We start from the raw sequence: 15,720 nt of genomic DNA, 5'->3' as shown, positions 1-15,720 counted from the left end.
GTTTCACTTGCAGGAACTCAGGACACTTCGCCAAGGACTGCCCCCGCAACCAAAATCAACGACCCGGTCAAAGCAATACATCGGGCAACAAGGGGAAGAAGCCAAAGGTGCAAGTCCGACAAGGCAGGCTGAACTTCACCACCCTTGCTGAACTTCCAGAGGGCACACCAGTGATGACGGGTACCTTTTCTATTTGTGATCAACCCATCCTTATTCTTTTTGATTCAGGAGCATCCCACAGCTTCATTGGGACTAGAATCAGTGCTAAGTGTGGGTTAGAATTCTGTCACACCAAAGGCACCTACATAATCTCTACCCCGGGTGGAAAGGTAGCTTCACACCAAGTGAGCCGCAAAGTACCTATCCAGTTAGGAAGAACCCTCCTTAAGGAAGACCTACTTACCCTTGGGATAGAAGGAATAGATGTTATCTTGGGTATGGATTGGATGACCCGACACCGAGTGACCCTAGATATCCCTGCCAGGGCAATCCATATAAATTCACCCAAGTATGGTAGCTCCACTATACACTTACCTCCCCGAGAGTGCCAAACTTCTTGTGCCTATCCCGCGTCCGAAGCCCGATTGGAAGATATCCCAGTAGTGTGCGAGTACCCGGATGTGTTTCCAGATGATTTGCCGGGTATGCCGCCTGAGAGAGACATCGAGTTTGCCATTGAGTTGCAACCAAGTACCGCCCCAATCTCAAAGAGACCATATCGGATGCCCCCAGCCGAACTGGCAGAAATGAAAACTCAGTTGCATGATTTGTTGGAAAAGGGTTTTATTCGCCCAAGTACATCACCTTGGGGTTGCCCCGCCTTGTTTGTGAAGAAGAAGGATGATAGTCTGTGAATGTGTGTCGACTACCGACCTCTCAATGCGGTTACGATAAAGAACAAGTACCCCCTTCCCCGCATTGATGTTCTGTTCGACCAATTAGCTGGAGCTAGAGTGTTTTCCAATATTAACCTCCGTTCTGGCTACCATCAAATCAAGATCCGCCCGTGCGACATCCCAAAGACTGCCTTCTCTACACGATATGGACTCTACGAGTACTTAGTCATGTCGTTTGGGCTTACTAATGCACCGGCTTATTTCATGTACCTCATGAATTCGGTGTTTATGCCCGAACTCGACAAGTTCATCGTGGTATTCATTGACGACATCTTGGTGTACTCGAAGATTGAACAAGAACATGCAGAGCACCTATAACTGTACTCCAACGCTTAAGAGACCACCAACTCTATGCCAAGTTCTCTAAGTGTGACTTTTGGCTGAACAGTGTTAAATTCTTGGGACACACCATATCCAGAGATGGTATAGCAGTAGACCCAAGCAAGGTGCAAGAAGTAATGGACTGGAAGCCGCCCACTTCAGTTCATCAGATTCGAAGTTTTCTTGGTTTAGCCGGTTACTACCGTCGCTTCATCCCTGACTTCTCAAAAATAGCTAAGCCAATGACGGAACTGCTGAGGAAAGGGAGTAAATTTGTGTGGAGTGACAAATGTGAAGAAGCTTTCCACACCTTGAGGCAATTATTGACTTCGGCGCCAGTTTTAGCTCAGCCCGACACCACTAGGCCATTTGATGTGTATTGCGATGCCTCTGGCACTGGACTTGGTTGTGTTCTTATGCAAGACAGCCGAGTCATTGCCTATGCCTCGCGAGCGTTACGGCCACATGAGTTGAACTACCCTACTCATGATCTTGAGTTAGCGGCAGTCGTTGATGCTCTCAAAATGTGGAGGCATTATCTCATGGGAACCCGATGCAACATCTATACAGATCACAAGAGTCTTAAGTATATATTCACTCAAGCAGATCTCAACATGCGTCAACGGAGATGGTTAGAATTAATCAAGGATTATGACCTAGAAGTGCATTATCACCCAGGAAAGGCCAACGTAGTTGCAGATGCACCCAGCCGCAAGGTCCATTGTAACTGCTTGTCGGCGGTTAATTATGCCAAGACCCTGTGTCACGAAATGGCTAAACTCAACTTGGAAATTGTTCCACACGGCACCTTGAGTCATATTTCTCTGGAGCCCGCCCTGCTTGACCAAATAATTCTAGCACAACTAGAGGACCAAGAGATAAACCTTATCAAAGCGAAACTTGCACAGGAGGATGAAGGATATAAACATTTCCGACGGGATTGGAAAGGAGTGGTATTTTATGAAACTCGACTTGTAGTTCCAAATGATCCCGACCATAAGAAACAAATTCTGGATGAAGCACACCTGTCCAAGTTCTCGATTCACCCCGGCAGTACCAAGATGTATCACGACCTCCGCCAAAATTTCTGGTGGAGTGGGATGAAACCCAACATTGCTCGATATGTTTCAGAGTGCGATACCTGTCAGCGAGTTAAGGCAAGCCACTTGAGGGTAGCTGGCCCCTTGCAGCCGCTGCCCATTCCCTCGTGGAAATGGGAAGACATAAGCATGGACTTTATAGTCGGATTACCCAATACCTCCCGCAAGCATGACTCCATATGGGTTATAGTAGATCGACTAACCAAAACAGCACATTTCCTTCCAGTACACACCACCCACACCATACAGAAATATGCAGAACTGTACCTTGATCGGATTGTTTCCTTGCATGGTGTACCTAAAACGATCATCTCTGATCGAGGTAGTCAGTTTGTAGCACGCTTTTGGGAGCAGTTGCAGTTTTCACTTGGCACGAAATTGATCCGCAGTTCCACATATCACCCTCAGACTGATGGGCAAACTGAAAGGGTTAATCAGATTTTGGACGATATGTTGCGCGCCTGTGCTATTCATTATGATAAGAACTGGGATAAGTGTTTGCCATTAGCGGAATTCTCCTACAACAACAGTTACCAAGCTAGCTATAAAATGGCACCTTTCGAGGCCTTGTATGGACGTAGATGCCGAACCCCTCTGAGCTGGTCACAACCCGGAGAGAGAACGGTGTATGGACCTGACCTGGTCATAGAGGCCGAAGAAAAAGTGAGAGTCATCCGTGAAAATCTCAAAGCCGCCCAATTTCGACAGAAGAGCTATGCCGATCAAAGAAGAAGACCCATCCAATTTAAGGTTGGAGATTTTGTATACCTACGGGTTTCACCGACCAAAGGCGTACAACGTTTTGGAGTAAAGGGAAAGTTAGCTCCGCGCTATATTGGTCCCTACGAGATCGTAGAGGCGTGTGGACCCGTAGCATACCGAGTACAACTCCCAGAGAAGATTGCAGTGATACACGATGTTTTCCATGTCTCGCAACTCAAGAAGTGCATCAGGATTCTGTTGACGCCGGATTTCGTCACCAGTAGAATCGGTGCCAAGGAGAAAAGAAGTCGAAGAAGTACAGTTGGGAATCGGTCAAATGGTGCTATAATGCGGAATCGGCCGGCAGCTTTTGCTTTGCTTCAGGGTGAATGCGCCAGACTCCCAATCGGCAATCCTTTGCCGATGAGAAATCGGCCGATCAGGAAGATGGACTAATTGGGCTTGTATGGGCTTGGAAAGGGATGGAAGGATAGTGTGAAGGTCAGCCCACGAAGCGTGGGGTAACTAGTTTAGCACGAATTGTGCTTGTAGATATTTGTTTTTTGTTTAAATTAGAGATAGAGTTCTAGTCGGTTAAGAAGTTATCTGTACGGGGCTATAAATAGCTACCTTTGTAAATCTGTAGACAACAATCAATCAATACAACAAGTTACTTTCTTCTTCGTACTTACTTTCGAGCAGGCGACTTCGCCGTTACTTTTTCTTCTCACGAGTTCGTGCGGGTTGGCAGGGCTGCATCATCTTGATCTCCGGCCGATTCTGTAAGTTCCGTTTATCGAGTAATATCTAAGCCTTAACTTCCGGCGCATCGCTGTTGTTTCGTTTAGATTTATTCATCAGTTATCGATATCAACTGGATTCATAGGTTTTTACCTGTTTTCCTAGTTTTTATCACCAGTTATCCCGCTAGGAATCGGTAGTATCGGCTTTCATTATTTTCTGTCGTTAAAACCATTCATTGCCGATTAGATCTTTTCCTAGCGCTGTTATCATAAGCTTTGTACCGATTACTTTAGTATTTTTCTGTCTACAAGGCTACAGGGATCGTGCTGTCTATAGCCGGTCTCATTATCACAGTGAATCGGTCGATTCACCGATAAACTCTCTCGATCGGAAACTTAGCCGATTGAAGTTTCTAAATCTGACACGTGTTTTTCCTTGCCAATCAACAGGTCAGATTGGCTGGCACGCCGCGCGAACCGCACCAGGGCATTCACCCGAACAGGAGTTAAGCAGATTCTCCCGGGTCGTGTGTCGGTCGTTGGGATTCGGTTGACCGATTTCTAGCGCCAACACACTTTTGGCACGCCTGGTGGGACCAATACAACCGCTGTCATGTCGAAAGCTGCTGAAGTCTCCGAAGATAACATCATCGAAGTGATGGAAGCGGATCTAAAGGACGACCAAAAGGAAGATTTGAATAAGTATTTGGAGCAAGTCCGGAAAACTTGCTTGAAATCCTTCAGTCGTTCCAGGAGCGGGGAGACTGTTAAAAAGACTCCTTTCCCTACTCCCCGCCAGATCACAATTTCTGAAGATTCGGATAAAATGTCCGATATGATTCAACAATCTCTTCATCACGCCTTCATCAATCAATCCCCGGTACTTTCAAACATGGTGCACAATGTTGTTGTCAACTCCTTCGCCGGAGGTATACCTCAAGGGTACAGGGGACCAACGTATTTTCAGCCGATTCCACCAAATCAGGCTTATCAGGCTTCACAGCCGATCCAACCTTCTGTCGGAGGATCTGGTGCTTCTGCGTCATCAACTCCTTTGGGATATGGTTCTATCCAACTGTCCTCTGCACCACTCCCTCCAGTCAGCCCTTCACCCTGGGGGGCACCTTTAAACACGGCCGGGTTGAATCAATCGGTCAGTCAAGGAAATCCTCCGTTCCAGACATCCTCCCAAACGGCCTCTCGGCCGATCATACCACCATACCAACCTATCGCTCCGGAGATCAACAAGACGTCAGAGCTCATGCTATATGATGAAACAAGTGGTTCATACAAGCAACCGTCCTTTACTACACCACCGGCTTATACTCAGATACCACCTTTTCATCAACCTCCTTTTATTCAGCCTCCGATTTATCAGCACGTGCCGATACCGCCGCCAACTGTTCCCCAGCAACAACCAGATTGGTCGGCACAAATTGCAGAGGTAATGCAAGAACAATTTGGCTTGAAGCCGAAAGTGCAAACTTATACCTATAGAACACCCTACCCATCTACATATGACTTGTTGCCATTTCCCCATCGGTACAAGGTTCCTGATTTTGCCAAATTTTCGGGGATGGATGACACTTCTACCGTAGAACATGTGAATAGATTCATCATCCAATGCGGGGAGGCAGCTACGCAAGATGCCCTGCGGGTACGGTTGTTCTCGTCATCCTTGTCTGGATCGGCCTTCCAATGGTTCACAACTTTGCCACCAAACTCAATTATCACATGGGCCGATCTAGAAAGGCAGTTCCACAAGTACTTCTATGCTGGGGTCCATGAAATGAAGCTGTCTGATTTGACTAGCCTCCGGCAAAGAAGTGATAAGCCGATACCCTCGTATATATATAGAGGTTTCGGGAAATCAGAAACAAATGCTACTCCCTGGCTCTAACCGATGCACAGTTGGCCGATATAGCTTTCCAAGGCCTGCTGCCACACATTAAAGAGAAATATGCTTCACAAGAGTTCGAGAGCCTGAGCCAGATTGTCCACCGATTGTCCGGGCAGGAATTGCATCCATTCGATCCAAGAAGGAATTTCCAGAAGAAAGTGGCATTCCTGGAAGAATTAGAGGATGAGGAAGATGCCGAAATCGGACTTGCAGAGCGGATTAAGGGAAAGAAGCCGATATCATGCCCATTCGGCAAGAAGGAGCCAGAAGCATTTGGTTTCGATACGACTAAAGCTGACAAAATCTTCGATCTTCTACTCCAGGAAGGGCAGATTAAACTCTCGCCTTACCATACAATACCCTCTGCCGAACAATTGAAGAAGATGAAGTATTGCAAGTGGCACAATGCCACATCACATGATACCAACGAGTGCAAAATCTTCAGGCAACAAATACAGTCGGCCATTGAGCAAGGCAGACTCAAATTTGAAGCGCCGGCAAAACCGGCCAAACCAATGAAGATCGACCAGCACCCTTTTCCTACCAACATGGTTGACACGGGAAAGAATTCTCTCCAAACAAAAGTGCTGACGTCCGAGTCGGCCAGAAAGAGTGGCGCTGTCGATCCCAGAAATCAAGTTACGTCTGAAGACGTCAAGGGAAAGCGACGGATGGAGGACGATGATGGTGAGTCAGAAGGGCCACGTATTACTTCCCAGTTCCTGCTCCAAAAGTACCAACGCCAACATGAACGTTCGAGGTCCCGAGAGGAAGCGATGCGTCGGCACGAGGAGCACTGGAGATGCCCATTCTTCATTCATTGTTGGGAAAATAACCTCAGGCTACCATCGGCCGATACTTGCCCAGAGTGCAATGGTCCCTATCGAGGCAATCGGCCGTTCACTAGGTCTTGCTCCAGAGACGGGAGGCCAGAACCGATCAGCAGGAATTGGCGCAACTCAGATGACCAGCGCCCTCCCGTGCGTGATCGGCTGGGGGGCAGAAGTGACCGATATGATCGGTCAGAAGACAGAAGCCATAATAGGCAGGGGGGCAGGGCCGATCGACATGATCAATCAAATAGCAAAGCCAGCGTTCACAGCCGGCTCGAAGACATGGCCGATGCTCGGGTAACGGACGAGAATCCGTTAGGACGCGAGCCGGAATGGGAACGCGCCGGGAAAGAAGGGAGGCCAATAAACCCCAGGTGGTGCCCCGATGGTTTAACCAAATCACCAAAACGGAGAATCCAACGCCTCCGCCAATGGGAACAGCAAGAAGAAGAGAGCGCGATGGACAAGAAGGAAGGGAGGCCTCGGGTGTGGCGCCCCAAAAGAAACGACAAGGGCAACAATGAGTCGGCGGGTGATGAATCGGCAGCCGAAATCGGTATGGTTTTCATATTGCCGATGGAGTTCATGACCCCTGCCGATCAACAGGACGTATCGGCGATAGAGGAACAAACAGCGCGGTTGGCTTTAGAACCAATGATGGCCACGTTCGAAAAACCCGAAGACGACGAACGACAACACATGAAGGCGTTGTTCCTTAAAGGGCATGTTGACGGTCGCCCCCTCACTAGATTGATGGTCGACGGAGGAGCTGCTGTCAACATCATGCCGTAAGCCGTACTCCGGAAGCTGGGAAAGAGCGACGACGACCTAACCAGGACGGACATGATGCTCAAGGACTTCGAAGGCAAGGTGTCAAACGCTCGCGGTGCTCTCTGCGTCGACCTCACCATCGGCAGTAAGACCCTTCCTACCACGTTTTTCGTCATTAATGGCAAAGGGTCCTATAATATGCTTCTTGGCCGAGACTGGATACACGCAAACTGCTGCATCCCGTCAACTATGCATCAGTGCCTCGTACAATGGGTCGGCGATAACATCGAGGTGGTCAGAGCCGACTCCGCGTACAGCATCGCAGCAGCCGACGCACAGCAATGGAGCTGCGAAACCGTCAGATGCATATCAGGTAGGGTGTGGGAAACCGATTTCCTGAAGGTCACCGATTTTGGCCTACAGTCGATCCGAGCAGTCGGCTCCAAAGAAGCGCAATAGATGGATCAGTTCGCCCGAGAAGACGGGAAGCTGGGACACGGATTCACGTCGGCCGATTCATTAGAGATGATAGATTTAGGTGACGGGACCAAACCAAGGCCGACTTTTATTAGTGCAAATTTAGATCCAGAGTATAAGTGTAAATTGACAAACTTATTAAGAGAATTCAAGGATTGTTTTGCTTGGGAGTATCACGAGATGCCCGGTTTAGATCGATCCATTGTTGAACATCGGCTGCCCATAAAGCCAGGGTATCGGCCGTACCAACAACCCGCACGGCGATGCAATCCTAAAATTTTACCGGACATAAAAGCTGAAATAACTCGGCTAATTGAAGCAAAATTTATTCGGCAATGCCGTTATGCCGAGTGGATTTCTAATATCGTGCCAGTATACAAGAAAAACGGGAAGCTGCGCGTTTGCGTTGATTTCAGGAATCTTAATCAGGCCACACCGATGGATGGTTACCCCATGCCTACGGCCGATGTACTGATCGACGCCGCCGCGGGACACAAAATTATTAGCTTCATGGATGGAAACGCTGGATACAATCAAATACTTATGGCCGAGGAAGACATACCCAAAACGGCTTTCAGATGTCCAGGCCATCTTGGTCTATTCGAGTGGGTGGTGATGACTTTCGGCTTGAAGAATGCTGGTGCTACATATCAGAGAACCATGAACTACATTTTTCACAAACTCATTGGCCTCCTGGTGGAGATCTACATCGATGACGTTGTGGTCAAGTCCAAAAGCCACGAGGAACACCTAGCCGATTTGCGAAGGGTGCTAGAGTGTACCAAAAAGCATGGTCTTAAGATGAATCCCAACAAATGCGCTTTCGGCGTCTCCGCCGGACAGTTCTTAGGATTCATGGTGCACGAACGAGGTATAGAAGTCAATCAGAAGACCATAGCGGCCATCAACAAAGTCGTCGCCCCACAGAACAAAACTGAGCTACAGTCTCTAATCGGCAAGGTAAACTTCATCAGAAGGTTTATATCTAATCTATCTGGACGGATTCAGGCGTTCACGCCACTTCTGAAGTTGAAGCCAGACCAAGAATTTATATGGGGAGAAGAACAGCGCAAGGCGTTAGAAGATATCAAGCGATACTTGGTCTCACCCCCAGTCTTGGTTCCCCCTCAAACTGGTAAGCCGTTTAAACTGTATTTATCAGCCGATGAAAAAGCTATTGGGTCTGCTCTAGTCCAAGAGTTTGAAGGCAAAGAGCGGGTCATTTATTACGTCAGTAGGAGACTCCTGGATGCCGAAACAAGATATCCTCCGGTGGAGCGTTTGTGTTTGTGTCTTTACTTCTCGTGCACCAAACTCAGGCACTATCTACTGTCGGCAGAATGTATAGTCGTATGCAAAGATGATGTAGTGAAATACATGCTGTCACTGCCGATATTGAAAGGATGAATCGGTAAATGGATCTTAGCTTTATCAGAATTTGACCTACGGTATGAATCGGCAAAAGCCGTCAAGGGTCAAGTCATGGCCGATTTCGTCGCCCAGCACTGTGGACCGGAGATCGCCTTCGTGGAACTAGCGCCTTGGCAGTTATTTTTTGATGGGTCATCATGCGGGGTCGGATCAGGAATCGGCATCGTTCTCATATCGCCTCGGGGGGCAAGATATGATTTTTCTCTGCCGAAAGAAACCGCCGCCACGAACAATCAAGCGGAGTACAGAGCTGTAGTAAAAGGCTTACGATTATTGAGAGAAGTCAAGGCCGATTCTGTTGAGGTCTTCGGAGATTCGATGCTAATTGTGGATCAACTAACCGGAAGGGCTGAGTGCAAAGATGACATATTACGAATTCATCACGAAGATTGCTTACAGCTTTTAAAAGAATTCAGATCGGCAGTAATCGAGCATGTCCCAAGAGACCGCAACGAGGAAGCAAACAATCTCGCTCAACACGCATCTGGGTATCGGCCGATTCCGGGCGCCATGGCCTTAGAACTTGCAGCCGACGATTGGCGTAAAGAAATTGCCGATTACCTGAAGGATCCATCTAAAAAGGTGGAGCGACGAGTGCGCTTTCACGCTACCAAGTACGTACTGCTCGAAGATGATCTGTTCTACCGAACGATCGACGGTGTTCTTCTTAAATGCCTTGGGACAGAAGAAGCCAAGACTCTAATGGGAGAAATCCATGAAGGGGTATGCGGAGCTCACCAATCGGCACATAAGATGAAGTGGATGATCAGAAACAACGGGTACTATTGGCCTACGATCCTCGAAGACTGTTTCAAATATTATAAGGGTTGTCAGGAGTGTCAAAAGTTTGGAAATGTCCAACGTGCACCCGCGTCGGCTATGAATCCCATCATCAAACCATGGCCGTTCAGAGGGTGGGGAATAGATCTTATCGGCCAAATTTATCCACCATCGAGCAAGGGGCACAAGTTTATTCTGGTGGCTACTGATTACTTCACCAAATGGGTGGAGGCAATCCCATTAAGGACTGTGACTTCGGCTATCATGGCCGATTTTGTAAGGGACCATATCGTCTACCGATTCGGTATCCCTCAAACTATAACAACCGATCAAGGAACAATGTTCACATCGGGGGAATTTGAGGAATTTACGACCGATATGGGCATCAAACTGTTAAATTCTTCTCCGTATTACGCTCAAGCCAATGGTCAAGCAGAATCTTCCAACAAAGGAATAATCAAGTTGATCAAAAGGAAGATTGAAGAATACCCGAAGAAATGGCACCTATGTTTGACCGAAGCCCTGTGGGCATACAGAATGGCCTGTCATGGGGCTACCAAGTTATCTCCCTATCAGTTGGTATACGGTCACGATGCAGTACTGCCATGGGAGTCGAGGGCAGGATCAAGGCGCATTTCACTTCAGGACCAGTTGTCAGCCGATGATTACTCATCTCTGATGAAGGGAGAACTTGATGATTTGGCCGGCCAACGACTGAGGGCTCTAATAAGTATCGAAGAGAATAAAAAGAGAGTGGCCAGGTGGTACGATAAAAAGGTCAAAGTCAAGCAGTTCTCCCCCGGAGACTTGGTATGGAAGTTGGTACTACCGATCGGGTCGAAAGATCCTAAATTCGGCAAATGGTCTCCTACCTGGGAAGGGCCGTATAAAATCGGCAGATGCGCTCCAGGGAATGCCTATATTTTGGAAACAATAGAAGAAGAAGAATTCACTAGAGCTCTGAATGGGAGGTACTTAAAAAGATATTACCCAAGTATATGGGTTGGAGCCTAAGAAATCAGCCGTAACACAATCTTACATGGCCGATACAAGTCGGTTTAACAAACACATAAAGTCGACCGGAGTGGCCGATTACATTCATTCGGTACGGGCGACAGATTACATGGCCGACAAAACATTAAGTCGCCCTTAGAACAAAAAATTACAAAAACAAACTAATTATCCTTCTTCTGAGATGACCCCCCATTCCGCTCCAAAGCACGAAGGCGCGAGGCCTCTGCCGCCGCCAGGATGACGGGCCGAGGAAGCAGACGGACCCTATCGGCGGGAGGCCGCGGGCCGCCGTTCCTTTCCAAGAAGTCCAGGATCGTGCGGGCTGTCGAAGTGACGTCATCTCCGGGAACGTCACGATGACGACCCCTCAGGACTGGAGATCGGCGACGGCTTTCATTCACCACGGCATCCAAGACTGCACGAGCCTCTGCAGTAATGTGGTCTTGGAGCTCCTCTTGGTGGGCCAGAATCAGAGCCTTGTCCTCTGGGGTCAACGGGTCTTCGGAATGGATGCACTCGATGGCACGCACGAGCTCCGGACCAAGGCGTTGGGGCTGAAACAAAGAATGAATAAGGTGAAGCATTCGTTTCCTAAGATCTAAAAGGAGAGGGCGGGGCTTCACCTAGTTGACAGAAGAGGATGACGATGAGGCCATGACGAAACAGTCGCGCCGATGAGAAGAAGAGGAAAGGCGAAATGGGAGCCAGATCGATGCTATCAGGAGTAAGCACCGAGGTCGATATTTATGGGGGAAATACGTGGAAATCTGATGAGGCCACGTCCCATCGGTAATAAGGAAGGCAGTAAATAGAGGGCATCGCGAAGGGTCGGTCAAAGAAGGCAGTAATTGTTCGTACAAAACGGTCAGTGTTTTACAGATTACCCAAAAGGGTATCGATAGCCGTGATGGCCCGACGCCGGATCTGATCGACAGAGTCAAGAACCCGTTGGTCTTCTTCTGCCGATCCAGGGACCTCCGATGCGTTGCGGTGGAGTCTCAGAGCCTCTTGAGCAAAACGCTGCCTCTCCCGTGTCAAATCGGCAATAGCAGAGGGTAACTCTTGAAGTTTGTTCTCTTCGGCGCTGATTGCCTTGGTCACTTGCTCCATCTCTTTGGCAAGGTCCGCCCTCCGTCGTTTGAGGCGATCTATTTCACTAATGATCGCCGGCCGTGAATCTTCCAGGACATGGATACGTCGATTCGCTTCTTGAGCCTGACGCTTAAAAGCATTTTCATCTTCACGGGTCTTGGCCAGTTTCGCGCGATCGGCCATATGACGAAGGGCCCTAAAAACTGGAATCCTCATGGACTCGATAAAGGCCGCCGGGGCCAAGGCCTCTTCCGCTTCCTCTGGTACTCGTCCGCTGACGTCACTAAAGAGCTGCCGAATCGGCGAAGCGTCTTCTACCAATCGGCCGATGTCCCCTTGTAGGAGGGATCGGATGTTGGTAAGTTTAGCCCGGACGTCGTCAGGAACGGAGCTTAAAGCGACTTGGCGGGATGCGATTTCCTCATCATCAGAAAGAGCGACCGCGAAGGAGAAAAGACTGTTGTTGGGGGAGTCTTGTTCCTGAGAAAATAAAGAAAAAAGGGTGAATCGGCAGGGGATCAGAGTAAATCGGCTGGTTGAAAGCTGGTTTAGGAATTTACCATTTTAAAACGAATTTCTTCACGCTGTGCTTGTAAGGCCGTTGTGTCTTGCTCAGTGGCCTGTGCCATAGGTTCATCTGATGAAGAGGACTCCACGATAATCGGCGCGGTGCTCGGACCAACTCCCTGGGAAGAAATCGGTTGTCGGGAAGCGCTCGGCGTGCCGATGGTCTGCGTCAAAAAATCGGTCAAATACATTACACGGATACCTGAAGGAAATCCGTAAGATAAGTACTGTACCTCAATGGATGAGGGCAAGGGTGCGTTGGCATCCGGTCGAGTTGTCGCCGATTGTGGTATTTCCGTAGCGGTGCTCTGGGAAATACAGAGTTAAGAAAAAGTTAATATTTAAATGACGATCGGAGATGGCAAAATTCGGACTTACCTGCATAGCTTCCAACAATAATGACGCGGCAGTCACTCCGGCTTGTGTGATGGCTTGAGTATCGGTACTTTGTGTGGTCTGGGGTGGTGCAGTCAAGGTTTCTGCCGATACGAGCACAGGAGGATCCGCCGATTCCGTACGAGCCCGAACTCGGCGACTGGTTTTCTTGACGACCTTCTTATGAACCTTCTTTGATCGGCCAGCAATCATGTCAACTGACGGAGCGTCGTAGCCGATAAGAGGATAGGTGGTGTACGGATAGCTCTCTATTAGCCGACCGCTGCGACTGTGCGTTGGAGGGGCTCGATTCTCGGCCTAAAGAAACAATGAAATCATTAGTGCTCAATCGTGTTGGAAAGAATAAAATCGGTAATCAGAAATACCTCGGCGTTGGGATCCATGTTGGCCGGATCTAGAAGGTTGCAGTATGCCGATGCTGAGTTGCAGAATAGAAATTGCTTCCATTCGGCCCACCAAAGTTTGAACGGCTGGATGGCAAATGGATATAATAACCAGCCATTCAAATTAATCGTACTGGAGTCCGGAATTCGGTCTCGCAGCCGACAGTAATCCAGGCCAGTTGTAAGCACATCTCTGAACTTGATTCGGCCAGCAAAATACACCCGTATCGGCAATTGACCCATGCTGAATTGTCGTGCGGCAGTAGACGGGTTGTAGAATTCATATGTAGGGGCATCTTTCCCCGAAAAGAAGTTGGCCGGTAGGAGTCCTGGTTTGATCAGTTCTTCATAAAGATCTTCATCAAACCGGCCAGAAGTTGAATCGAAGCAGGAGGGGAGCTCGAAGACTGGAATGTCTCGTTGGTATGGAAACCAGATAGTTGCGTCCTTATTAAATCCATTATAAAAGCACCGAAAGTACTCGGCTACCTTTGTAGCGGAATACGCACAACCTGGAAAAGCTGACGCTGCTTCACCATAAGACATGCATCGGCGACACTCAGTAGGGTCCTCCGCCGATTCGATATTGGGAAACGTCATATGGTCCACTGGCTGTCGGGTGATTCTGTTCATGTAAAGGTTCAACCATAGATTGACAAACCACCAAGGCCCACCTGGGTTGCCGATTGGTTCTCCCTTGGAAAGTTTCGTGCCGATTTGATGGAGCATATGGTACACGGCACCCAGAAGATGTTTCCCGAGAGGAATATGGCTTCCTCTGGACAGTGCTTCAGCTAAGGATTGGGTGTTGGTTGTCGGGCCGGCAGCTCTTCCACAAAAGAGGTGTTTTTCCAGCCACATCATCAGGAAAGCTGTGTGTTCCCTGTTCTCAACAGTGCCGGTCTTCTTGTTACTACTGATAAAGCCTTTCCAGCCACCGATTCCCCTTGTGTCCAGCCGATGTGACGTTGCGGTCAAAAGGTGGAAGGGTGTGTCAGGGGAAGATATGTCCAGGCCGGTCAAGAGGACCACATCGGCCAGAGTGGGGGTCATAGGACCGTGTCCAAATAAGAATGCATTAAGTGCGTCAGACCAAAAATAGGAAGCCGCCATCACTAACGGCTCGTTCTTCTCCATTTGAGACAGGGAAAGGTTGATACATTGGCCGATTTTGAGCTCGTCCCACGAGACGCTCCTTGATGCAGCCACCCGTTGGTACCATTCCCTCCAACCTGGGGTTTCATTTGGCCAAGATCTGAAAGTGCTTGCCCATTGATCTAAGTTCATATCGGATCGTTTGAAAGGTATCCGGTCGGTTTCCAAATCTATAAGATCCGCCGGATCTGGGTCTCCCATGGGACCAAGGCAAACAAGGCCAGGACTGCCCGTGAGATGAATAGTAATTCTATGTCTAACCGCCTAAAAAGGAAAAGGGGCATAGGAATGTAAGGAGTAGATCTAAGGTAGATATATTGCCGATAGGGGAAGGATTCGGTATTTACCTCCGGAATAAAGTTCTGGGTAATCGGCGTGGTCGCCGACGCGGACGTAGATGACGGGGCCGTGATGGGGACTGCCATTGGGATTTCTGATGAAGCTCTTTCATCTGTAGATGAAGTGACGGCCGTCGCTACCACCACCGGAGGCACTATCCCTGGAGCATCGTGTGCGGGGGAATTGCCGGAAGGAGTCGCCATCGAAGGGAAGGGGGGAGAAGTAACAGGAGCTGGAACTAATAGACTTCGATGGCAAGGGAGAATTGAAAAAAGAAGGATGCGCGCGCGTTGGAAAAAGAGACGTGAGCTTGAAGATGAGCTGTGGTGAAACGCTATTTATAGGGTGCCTGAAGAAGGGGTAAAGATGGAATTTTCACCGCGCCGGCGCGTCGAGTTTTTCGGGGTAGTGGCTGTCGTGGGCGCCCGTTTCAAAAAATTGCAATGATCAGCCGGGAGACCGCAAAACGGAAGGATATTTTCACTGCGGCCGTTTCGGAGTGGAGGTTATAAAGAATTTCGAAGTAAAAGACTGTGTTTTACTCCGAAACTGGGGGGCATGTGTTGACGCCGGATTTCGTCACCAGTAGAATCGGCGCCAAGGAGAAAAGAAGTCGAAGAAGTACAGTTGGGAATCGGTCAAATGGTGCTATAATGCGGAATCGGCCGGCAGCTTTTGCTTCGCTTCAGGGTGAATGCGCCAGACTCCCAATCGGCAATCCTTTGCCGATGAGAAATTGGCCGATCAGGAAGATGGACTAATTGGGCTTGTATGGGCTTGGAAAGGGATGGAAGGATAGGGTGAAGGTTAGCCCACGAAG

The sequence above is a fragment of the Setaria italica genome, chromosome VI (genome assembly GCF_000263155.2).
Source record: "Setaria italica strain Yugu1 chromosome VI, Setaria_italica_v2.0, whole genome shotgun sequence".
In the NCBI taxonomy this organism is placed as follows: domain Eukaryota; kingdom Viridiplantae; phylum Streptophyta; class Magnoliopsida; order Poales; family Poaceae; genus Setaria; species Setaria italica.
This window is presented reverse-complemented; position numbering follows the sequence as displayed.